General features: G+C 39.7%; 1 protein-coding gene across 1 annotated transcript in view; it reads right to left on the bottom strand.

The window, feature by feature from the left end:
- The window catches only part of Rbm13 (RNA-binding motif protein 13), a 123,227-nt gene that overhangs the window by 67,117 nt on the left and 43,524 nt on the right, over positions 1-12,586 (bottom strand). The window contains exon 5 of the transcript XR_010953027.1: positions 11,267-11,508. The gene's annotated coding sequence lies outside the window, so the exon portion shown is untranslated. The remainder of the gene's footprint in view (positions 1-11,266; positions 11,509-12,586) is intronic.

Below are 12,586 nucleotides of genomic sequence, written 5' to 3'. Positions count from 1 at the left end.
GAAGAACAGCCTATCGCAGCAGTGTAGCGATATCATTTTGAGACACAGTTTTTCAAGAAAAAGGTTCCAGGACAGGGTTTTATTTAAACAGTTCCTGTGATTGTTTTCAACTTGGCAGCCGAGATAAGGTGATTCAAGGAGTTGATAAGTGCCATACAAAACTTTATAGCTTCAAAGGTTCCGCAACCCAATCGTCAACCTCACCTACGGGAGGGGAATCCTGTTACAAATATGAATGTATCATACACATATTAAGCAGGCGAGGCTCTGGCGACCCCAAGTTCCTCATTAAGGGCGGTATGGCCTAGAAGGCTTAATGTTTTCATATTAATCGTTCCCGAGATGGTTGGGCTAGTACCTTAATGGAGCTTTGTTACCGGAACGTACCGGATCTATATCCGGCAGAGGACCATCACATCGATAACACTCCCCGAAGCCGAGGGGAATGTCTTTATCATTATTACAACAACAACAACAACATATAGGGTGATATTCCACTCAGTCATCGAAATTTGGATGAAAGTTATTTGTTGTAATTGACGCCGAGACTTAAAATATATTTGCCTGCAGTACCACATTTCAATATGAAAAGGTACACCAAGATACTCTACGAGGTCCAAATTCGCACAATAAATAAATATAAATGTAAGGCGCGATAACCTACGAAGATATTTTAGGCCGAGCTTCTCTTCCAATTTGTGTCATGCTCGTTTTAATTTTTCCTACAAATTGACGGGACGGGACGTACTTGTTTTATGCCGACTTCGAATGGCAGCTGCAGGGCATATGAATTTTCACAGAGAAGGTTTTCATGGCAGAAATACACTCGGAGTGTTTTCCAAACCACAGACGAGGCGCGACATCGTTTAGAAAAATTTGTTTCTAATTAAAAAACATACCTTTTTCTAAACTTCTGATATTGCTTTGCCCGGAATTTGAACTCAGGACCTTCGGTGTGATATGTGGAGCAAGCTGCCACCACACCACGGCGGCCTCTTCGAGACAAACAACAGATGATTTATTCATTTTTCTCTCACACCTGTCAACTGACACCAGTCTTCGATCGGACGATGTAACCAAACAGCGACCCCAGAAAAACAACTGATACGATGAGGAAACCGTGTCGCTTCGGAAAGAAAGCCGCTGCATACAAATCCACGCTACGTACATACGCAGCAACATGAATTTATGCGTTATCGTGAGGCGAAAAGGGAAAAGATAGTGTGTGTGTAAGAGTGAGAACGAAAATTGACATTGATGATGGCGCAACGCCGAAACCGGTTTGTTTCGAAACCAAATTTGACAAGGAATGACGGAAAATCGTTCCAATATACATCACAATGTAAGGCTGTAGTATAGGAATATTCAGATGCTTGCTGATAGGATTAATGACCGAAAATTCTCCCAGAAAATCTGGCAGAAGACTTCAGCAGAAATCATTCATTTCTTGTTATTGCCAGATAGACCCAACGAAGTTAGAAGGGCAATTTCACGATTAAAAAAGCTCGAGGTTAGGTCGGGCTACCAGCGTCTCCACAATCCCACAAAGCGCGCTAATTACAGCTAATACGCCTGCTTACATCTAGAATACTGCGCGAATGACTGAAGACCATATTTAGTAAACTGATTGAACATTATCAAGACCTGGTAAATCTACTACCGACCAGATTTTCACGGCACATAAAATACTGGGGAGGACTCACACTAAGAGAATCGACAGTCACCAATTTCTTGTAGACTTTCAAGAAGAAATCCAGTCAAACATATGGAAAGGAGTTGTCGTTATGCTAATATATCTGAGTTCAAGCTACCTGCAAAGGTTATAAGGTTTTGTCGAATGACGCTGAGCAACACCATTAACTTCGCAAGGTTTTTGAAGTATTTTTTCGAGCCAATCAAAGCAAAAGCTATTCAGCGAATAGTATATAGTATTGTTTTTCTAATGTTAGCTGGGTATAATGTTGGCAAATCAAATAAAAAAAAAAAACAAAAAACAGACTATATGCGAAACATTGTTGTTGTTTCCGTGACTACAATCAATTCTCATATAGTTTAGTTTCTATTCGCAGCATTTCGACATTGACATTTTAACCCGACGTTAATATGAGTCGATTAATTCGCAGAGTCAAGTCGCACGAAAGCCACTGGCAGTGAAATTTAATTGATGGTCTCTAGTTCGGTGTGCTTTGGCGCTGGTAGCAATTAAAATGGTGATGACATGAGGGCGCGAATACATCCATACGTTAATCACAATAACAGAAATTATAATAAAGAAACAACGAGCCGGACCCGTGCTCATCTTGCGCAACCATTATAAAAGTATATTATCAAATATCCAGAAATCAGCTGTTCTATCATCAATCAATTAAAACAGCTTACAGCTTGTGCTGCCATCGGGCGTATGGTACCAACTGTCGGTAATGCAGTGCAAATATTCACAATAGTGCCATAGTACAAATAGATTTCTTTGTGTGCTCACAAGAACGGATGAACCGATTTGGCTGAAAATTGGTGGAGAGGTAGCTTAGAACCAGGACATACGATACTTTTATACCGTTCTGGCTAGGGTCACGTGAAGTTGGCATGCCATCCGATATTTTGTAAAATATGGCCGCGGCAAATTTTTTTGTTTCGCGGATAAAGTACGGCAAATTCACGGCAATTTTCCCAATAGGTAATTTTTTTCCAGGTAAAAGTTGTCTTGCCAACTTCAGAGAGGTGAATGGAATCTATAGTGTTACCAGAAGTTTGCTCAACGAACAAACTGAAAGACGCAATCAAAAACCAGGATCAATGTTATAAAACAACTCCGTCATATTGTCAAATATTGGAAGCTTTCTTGGAACTATGCTGCTGGCTGCTTTTAGATCTGATAGCTGTTCCACTGCTTATAGCTTATAGAGTATAAAACGTGCTCGGTCGTTTCCTCGTCCAACACATCCTATTCTGCTATCACTGACAAGGCCTAACTTAAAAGCTTGTAACGCCAGACGGCAGTGTCCAGGAAGAATACCCATCATGAGCGTACAGTCACATCTTTTCAATGATAAGAGTAACTTTGTTGATTTAAGGTGGTAAGACCTGCACATCATCTTCGGCACTTTGCAGCCCCGCGCTTGGTTCCACGCTATTCCCTCTTGGTCGATCATGTACAACTCTCGCCTTCTTTCCGTATATTCCCATATTCCCTGGTATCCAATATAGATGTATGCTTCTCGGTATCCCGATTATTTTCAGGGATTGCCTAATACACTTTTAAATGTTGTGCTATGACAGATTATTGGCTTAGTAAATTTACGCGGTTGCAGTTTGAGCTACAGCTTGCAGGATCTATTTATTTCTGGACCAGCGTATTATACTGCAGACGCTACTTCTTCCTTGCGCCAACCTTCCACCCATATTGTGGCTCATCGAAGCGCAGGGACCTAGGTAGTCTCGCCTTCCAATATATGATGACGCTGTACTACTAATGCCGTACGGTTCGTTCTTCTTCTTCATTACCCTAAGAATAGTTTTATTTGAAATGAAGAAGTCTAATTGAATTTGAAACAAAAATTAATTTCAAATAAATAAAATTTATTTAAATCTTACATTATGTACCACCAGCTTAATCACATAAATGTCTGGTTAAAAATACATAGTGTGGTAGCAACCTATTGGTATCGATTTCCTAAAGATCTACCTGTAGATACCAGCACTCGTTTACCAAATCTCTAAATCAATATAGGAATTCCTTCTTTCCCAAAGCATTTTGTCCACAATGGAGATCTCAATGTTCAAATGAGAAGGGATGACGGAAAATCATTCCAATATACATCTCAATGTTCTTCGATATTCTGAGGGTAGATATGGGCCAGTAGTGTGAAATCGATACTCTATAAGTTTCCTTATTATCTTCATATGTTTGATCTTCAGTTCAAAGATATTTTGAAGACTTAATACACCAGCTGCAGTTTCATTTTGAATACAAAGACGATGGGGAGGTATCCTCACACGCAGCTAGCGTTCTCATCACAATTTAGTATTTGCTATTATTTGCATGATCTCCGGTTACCAAACTAGGGATGCATTCATGTTGGTGCGCCGATGCTAGCGAAGACTAATGCATGATGTTTGTATAGAAACTGTATTGAAGTGTCACTCGCGGCTAGCACTACAACACTACAACACGAACATTACACAAGTTTCCATCCAATATGAAAGCTCCCTACGGAAGCGTGCGTAACAATCGGTTTCACAATGGACTAATACATCACTTTTGAAGTTAGTTTTCTCCTTTTCTTACGGTAGTCCCTATATAACACAGTAAAAACTTTAGTTTACTTTTAATAACTTTTAATACCAATTTGGCATTTATATATAACAATGCCAGAATGTATAATATTAAAACAGAAAAATATTAAAACGGGATAATCAGCATTGATTAAAGTTTTGTTTCAAAACCATTTTGGATTAAAATTTATATTTCATGGTCTTAAAATAAAACTTTTTAGAATTAAAACACAAATTTAATACCAAAAGTTTAAGTTCAATAGCAGCTGGTATTAAAAGTATTGTATTGGTTGCTGCCCGGATTTGGTTCTCCTTTCCGTAAGGAGCTTGGGATTATCAGAGCCTTACCTACAAACATTTGTCACGGGTATGTGAGGTTGAAAATTGGGTTGGAGAAGCCATAAATTTCGCTAGCAACCCCTCGAAAAGGTTGGGCTGCGTTACGCTTTGAGTCTCCGAATATTTTAATGTAATGCATGTCTGTAATTTAGATTACTAAGTCATCTGGATGCCCTTGTGTGTCAAATCTATGGGTTTTCTGTAGGTGAAAGACATCATCTACGGCGTAGGTTTACAATAGAGGAAAGAGTAGACCTACTTGAAAAAATCCCCTATTCCAACGACGGGCCCAGTGATCTCTTCCAGTTCTGTACTGACATTTTGTTTTAGAAGGAACTATTTGTGGACGCCGTGGTGTGGTGGTAGCGTGCTATATCTACCACACCGAAGATCCTGGGTTCAAGCTTAAGTAAATAAAAATTTTGAAAAAAAGTTTTCAACTAGAAACACTTTGTTTTAAGCGGAGACGTTTTTTAGCAAACACTCCGACCATATTTCTGCCATGGAAAGCTTCTTAGTAAAAATACTCGGGGTCGGCATAAAATATTGTGACAGATATACCGAATGGAGTTACTGAACCGCTTCCAGAGGGCTTGTGAAACATTGCAAGAGTTTGCGTCGGATTTTGAAAGGCTGGCACATTTAGCGAATGCAGACGCACCCGTGGAATACACCGAAAGGGTAAAAATCCAGAGCTTTATAAATGGCATACGGGACGTGGAAACAAAGCGAGCGACATACGCAAACCTAAAACCTACATTCACAGAAACGGTGTCACATTCTCTGATTCAGGAAACAGCATCGCTCTTGTGTAAGCCAGCGTTCAAAGCACGCCATGTGGAGGTAGAAAGGTCAGACTGGGTGAACACAATATTGGAGGCGCTGAAAGGATCGCAAAAGCGGAGTGAAACAGTTATCAAATGTTTCAAATGCGGGAAGCCCGGTCACATTGCACGTCATTGCGATCTTGATCCTAGTGGTTTCAACAGCATGGGTGGTCTAAATAACAAAGCTGGAGGGGATGAGCAAGAGCGAGTAAAATGTAGAGATCGAGAGCTAGTTCCAGCTATTGAATGTCCTGTGAATCTGTGTCGCAAATTGGAAGGTAATCAAGCAGTCTTACAATCAGAAGGAATGTGGATGGCAAAGAACGTGTACTGACTGTAGATACGGGCGCATCTCATTCCTTGATTTGATCCGGTCAACAGGAGAGTAAAGCCATTACCTGCAGCAAGGTTGCGTACGGTCACTGGCGAGTATAACCAAGTCCGCGGAGAAGTGATCTGTGAAGTCTTAATTGGGAAGGTCATGATTCTACACAAATTCGTTGTGGCGGAGATTGTTGATGAAGTCATATTGGGAGTGGACTTCTTAGTTGACCATGACATCAGGGTCGATATGCAGAGAAGGGTTATGCGTTATAAGAACCAGAATGTGCCACTTAATTTCAGTTTGGAGAAAGGGTTCAGCAATAATCGAGTGCTGGTGGAGAAGGCTCGGCCAAAACCACAAAAGTCAAAGGTAAAGGTTGATGGATCGAATGGGCCAAATAAAGCGAAATCAAAAGTATCTGCGAGAGAAACACTGGCATTGACAAAACCAAATGGACGCACAAAAACGAAGAAAAGAATTGACCAGTCCCAGAATGAATGCGAGGGTAGTTTCAAGCCAGGGCGCACTACTGTTGTGAAATGTGGGAACGATACTGATTATGCGACGCCAATCCGTCAAGCGCAAGCTCTACGAAGTAGATCATTGACCAAACAACAGAGTGTGAGGGAACGAACTAGGATAATGAGTAGTAAGACGAAACACAGGTACGACGAGAAAAAAATTCGGAAGGTTTCTTGGAGGGAGATTTGGTACTGCTATACAACCCTCGCCGGTATTCCATCCAAATTTCGGTACAGTTGGGAAGGCCCGTACAAAGTTGTGAAGAAGATCAGTGATACCATCTACCGCATACAAACCATTGGGAAACCACGAAATAGAAGGGTGGTTCATTTGGAGATGCTAGCAGCGTTTAGATCGAGAGATTTGTCTGATCGGGACGATCAGACTTAGGTGGAGGGCAGTGTGACGAATATTAGCAACACTAAGGCATACTATCATCTCTAAGCCGATACTAAGCAGTCACTTGTATCTACATAAACAAATCAATCATTATGTCTACACATATGTACATACAGCAGCGGAGAGGTACTCACAAAAGTATGCAATCATCAGCAAAGTAGTTCTCACACATACACATGCATGTTTCTGAGATACTCACAAAAGTATGCAATCTTCAGCGAACTAGTAAATTCTAGAAGAAGAAACGCCTAGAAGTATGCGAACGAGGAAACCAAAGAGTATAAAAGAGAGCAAACTGAGCAATCATAAAATCAGTTTGGTTTAAGCAAGCTATTGATTGTGAAGTATCAGTGTTATTGTGAAGTACTTTAATAAAGGCCATTTTGCATTATTGAATATTAGAGTTATTTATTCAACAGTTTAGCGATACGAACGTTAGTAGAAGGTGTAAAATAAGCGGAGTTCCCTGAAATATGTAGGTTCCGTCCTAAAGCTCTTCCAAAGTAAATCGCGCCAAGTACTTTTTTTTTTTGAAGGAATGATTTGACCACTTTGTTGGGCTCGCCCATAAATGTTCTATGTAGTGAAGCGTCAACTATGAATACATTTTTTAATTGAATGTTTGGAGCTGCATATCACGCCATTAAAAATTAGATTGCTACGTGATCAAAGCTGAAAGCTGTGTGTGCCATAACACGCAAGTTCAATGTACGAAAATAGCTTCCGTGATGTTTTACTAAATATGAAAACTCTTACTAACTACACAAAGGCCATTATTTAGTAAGTTGGCCACACTGAAAAAATATACGTACTTATGATTTTAGTAAATGAAGAAGCTAATTTAACTATCAGTAGCTCTAATAATATATTTATAACATTTTTTTTAAGTCTAAACACGAATGTCGATAATCGTTGTTCGCTCTCACACCCACTTTTGTTCGATAGCCAATGTTTTGCTGACCTTGATTAAAAAATAAAATTTTTTTCCGCAAATACAGGCAACAGTAGCTACTCTTGAAGTCATTGAGCTCATCTGAATGCGGTTGAGATAATGAAAAAAAAGGCGCTTAAGTACTTGATAATGAAATAAACGTTAAATATTTATGTGAGAATGTACCAAGCAATCACATAATTTGATAAGCAAATCACGAACTCAAAATATTTTTCATTTACTTTTTTAAATGTGTTTATTTACATTTGTTAGCATGTTTAATTTATTTTTGGTATGGCTTGAGAGTACTGTGCCGCGGGTAAGAAGTATCTACATAAATGTCTGACTACCTGTGTGGTAAATTACTTACGGCGACGTTAACATCAACGTTGTCGGTAAATCTCGATCCAGTGTGATGAGTAAGTGAAACGTGTGCAGTTTTTGAAACACATGTATGAAATATAATTGCTGAGTTATACAAAATTTGCTAATTTTTGTTGTTGTAGTAGCAGTGCTTCGCCCAAACCAATAGGTGCGACTACTCACAAATTGTCATCAATATCCTCTAACGGAAGTCTGAGGAAACTTACAGCTGCAACAGTGCTGGCTGGCACAGAGAGAAAGGGGTGTTAGAGGCGCTGGTGCCACATTGCAATTAAAAAGATGTTGGTGTCATGTAGAGACACGTTACAAGCAAGACATACATTATGTATGTCGGGGTTGATTGTGGATAGGTAATAGTACAAAATCGGCACTTGTAAGCCTTACAGCGGATGATGCTAAAGTTGTTCTAAAGGTGTAAAGAATAAGAGTAGGATGGGTATCTTGTCGAATTAGAGAGGTGAAACAGGAGAGATACTGTTATAGTTGCTGGGCCTATGGTCATATAGTCCAGAAGTGCAAAGAGACTATATATAGGTCAAAAGTTTGCAGGATATGCGGTCAGAGAACTGCTCCAACGTACCGAAGTGTGCGTTATGTGGGGGACAACGTTCGGCAGGCAGTTTTAGATGCCCACAGCGGGAGGGAAGCAACCAGATTGCCCCATGAGATTGTTGCAACTGTTTAAGCCACTGTGAAGCGGCCCAAGACCCCTAATCCCACACAATGTTTGAAGGAGGATTTGACATAGCGGTACTCTCTGAGCCGTACAGAAATAAGCAGGAGCAAGGCTGGCTCACGGACTCGGCTGGGAAAGCCTCAATTTGGATACCAGGAAAGGATGACACCGACAGTGGCAGGATTCACGTGGGCAAAAATCAAAGGAATATACATTTTTAGTTCCTATGCACCTCCGAGCATAACTAGCACAGAGTTTGACAACATGATTCTTGGGATGACTATAGAAGCACAGGGAAAACAGCCGCTTATAATATGTGGAGACTTCAATGCATGGTCAACTGTATATGGTAGTAATAGAACTACCTATAGAGGTAGAGTTCTTCTCGAAAGCATTACACCCCCGAGGCTAGAACTTCTAAATGAGGCAGGGAAATATACATTCGACACTGGCAATAGACGCTCCATTATAGATCTCACCTTTGCTAGTAGCGAAATAGCGAGACGACCAAAATAGTGCATCAGTAACGTTTACACACACAGCGACCAGAAAGCTATTAGCTTAGAGCTAGTGGAAACTTCACCAAAGACAGCTTCCAACCAACTACAAAGAAGAAGATGGAAACAACACATTTTTGAACCAGAAGCATTTGATGTTGTATGGAATGATGCCATAATACGAAGGATACATGCGGAAGATCTTTCTGTTCAAATATCTAAGTCATTAGGTATGGCGTGTGATGCTGCCATGCCTAGAAGTCGAGCAAAAGTTAATCGGACTCCGGCATATTGGTGGAACGAGGAAACAGCGGAGGAGCGTAGAAAATGCCACAAGGCTAAGTGCCAATTAAGTAAGTGAGTCATAGAGATTGCATACTCATATAACAAACCTCAGATTTCCCGAAAGTTACATGCGAAGTAATGTAACGATTAGTTAGTTTTCCTGATCTATGCTCCCGATACAATGAAATGTTTATGCTCGAAATGCCCGATGATACATTCTAATTCGAATACACAGCCGAAATTTCTGCAGCCATTACAGCCCGAAAGAAGTACGCAAACTGCTAAATCAGGTCGAAAGAATGGCTCACGCGGTCTTCAGCTGCATGCAGTGAAACATAGGTGATACTCCTAACAAAAAAACTTGCGATCAATATCGGAAAGCAGCTCTGAGAGTAGCCTCCGCTTAACGCACCGTATCAGAATAAGGCTTATAGGTGATCAACTCTATAACCTTCTTCGAGAAGAGAAGGTTATGGAAAGGAGCTATGGAAAGCAAAAACGCAGACCAATTAAGAGCACTGTAACGAATTTACTGCAATTCCTCTTATTTGCAACCTTCTACTAACGTTCGAATCAGTAAACTGTTGAATAAATTACTCCACTATTCAATAATGCAAAATGACCTTTATTAAAGTACTTCACAATAACACTTCTACTTCTCAACAGATAGCGTGTTTAAATCAAACTGATCTCATGCTCAGATTTCGCTCTTTTATACTCTTCGATTTCTTCCTTCCATAGTTCTAGGCGTTTCCAGAATTTACTTAGTTGCCAGCTATAAAATTATAACTACAGATGCACGTGTATAGCTTCTCATATGCGCGTGTATATGTGAGTGATACTTGCACAAATAATTGCCTACTTTAGGGAGTATCTCAGATGTATGCATGTGTTTGTGCGTTGCTCTCCGCTGCTTGTATGGACATATGTGTACACATAATGTTTAATTTGGTTATGTGCATACAAGTCACTGCTCAGTACCGGCTTAGAGATGATAGTATCCCTTAGTGTTGCTAATATTCGTCACAGCACATAGGTAATAATCACTGATTCTTAGATCACATGCGAAAGACACTTGTCGACTTCATCAATTTACCATGACGGAGCCCCGCCTAGCAAGCATTAGGTATATATTTATGCTTCGAATCCCGACTAATTAATTTAATTTAACGACCATTACATTATAAAGACAAGAATTACAGGTTCAAGTCTTTAAGACCGGAAATAGCCGTTTTCCCCCATGTAATGAAAATAGTTTTGAGGACCCATGTGGTTAAATGGCAATATGAAAATGATATTCATAATAATATGGAAGCGTATCTTATACAAATTTGTGTTATCACAAGTGGCTCATATCTCTGAAGAGAGAAAACTTAAGGGTCACGATGGCATACTGACTGGACACTGCCTTCTGGCGTCACATACTTATAAGTTAGGCATCGTCAGTAACAGCAAGTGCAGGAAGTGTGAGCTGACGGTTGAGCACGTTCTGTGTTCGTGTCCTGTGCTTGCCAGGTCAAGGCTACAGCTATTAGGGCCGGAAGAGTTGCCAGATCTCGAGGCAGCAATTAAGCTGGGTCCTAGAAAACTGCTAGTATTTGCCAAGGGGACGGAGTTATTCTACAACGTATGTCCTGGCACCTGATTGGGGTTCTTCAGTTTGGTCGTCAAACAAATTCTGGTAACACTATGGACACATTCAGTCTATGTGAGGTCTTTATTGACCGGCCAGGTCAGCCTAACCTAACACAGTTCTTGTTAGTAAAAATTTTATAAAAAATTTGAAATATGAATATATCATAAACTTACCCATTACTGGTAGTATCCAAACCATTGGTGCCATTAAATACATGAGTCACCTCCGATGTTGTTGGTGCTGGAGATGTTGCTATCGGTCGATAATTCAGCGGCGTTATTGTTGGGTCGACTTCATCGAGGAAGACAACATCATGTACAGGAGTAACCCGATGTTCCGTCGGTACGAAATGTAGATCACGAAGGGGACCATTCAAGAGGCAACGTAAAGTAGGCGCAGTGGTGTCACCGGGCAACTGTGGGAATATAAAAATAAATCAAATAAGGACTATGAGTTTCATATAAATTAATGGAATAGTTTCAGTTATTTGTAACAATAAATTAAGTATGTGAGCTAGTTTAAAATATCCCTAAAGTAGAATACATAGTGTGTATTTCGCTTGGGCAATTCACTAATTAGGCAGCTCTTTTGCCTTTATTATAAAAGAGGCATTGGGCATCTATACAAGGATATTTCGGTTAAAAGGTCTTTGTGCCGTGTCTATCCGTTCTCTTTTACGCCTGTCCTGTTAACATTGTGGCGAATATTAGTAGTTCTATGCATCACTATTCTGCTACTAAATAAATGCACAACAACAATAAAGCAAGCAGCCACACTTATGTAGATGTACACATTAAAGCATGCAGCCACACTTCTATACATGAACACATCAAAGCAAGCAGCCACACATATACATAAGCACCAGCTTGAAACAGAGAGATTATTTCACATACACATATGTAGTCAGCAGATAACAGCGAAGTAGATAAACAATTACACATCACGTTATCATCAGCTAGGAGCAGAAGTTGTTACTCACACACAGAGCTGGGTAAGTTCAATTCCATTACATTACCCATTACATTCCTCAGAAATTGGAAAAAGTTATCAATTCCTGTTCTGCACAGCAAAGGAATTGATTAAATTTCAATTCCTCAAAAAAAAAATATCAAAAGTAATTTCGTTTTTTTGAGGCTCAACTACAAAATTTTTTTTGTTTGTAATTGAAAAAAAAAAAATACATTGCGCAATTGTAATTTCTTTCCCAGTACTTCCGAAAGAAATGGGAAATGTAATCGAAATTTCTTTCAATTATATTACAAGGAATGGAAAAAGTACGCCCGAATTTCCCATTCCATTCCTCAAAGGAATCGCGAAAGTAATTCAAAAACTACAAGTTAGTCCGTGTATAAAAACTTACTTCTTATGAGTGTTAACTGAAGGCATTTGGAAACATCAATCATCATATATATTATTTGCTGTTTTTAGGTACGGGTCTCTTTTTCGCTCTTATTTGGAATCCAAACCTATAAATAAAGTTTTGGTTGTAAATA

Source organism: Eurosta solidaginis, chromosome 4 (assembly GCF_040869045.1).
Source record: "Eurosta solidaginis isolate ZX-2024a chromosome 4, ASM4086904v1, whole genome shotgun sequence".
NCBI classification, from domain to species: domain Eukaryota; kingdom Metazoa; phylum Arthropoda; class Insecta; order Diptera; family Tephritidae; genus Eurosta; species Eurosta solidaginis.
Note: the sequence above shows the minus strand (reverse complement) of the source record. Positions and strands in the feature narration are given on the sequence as shown.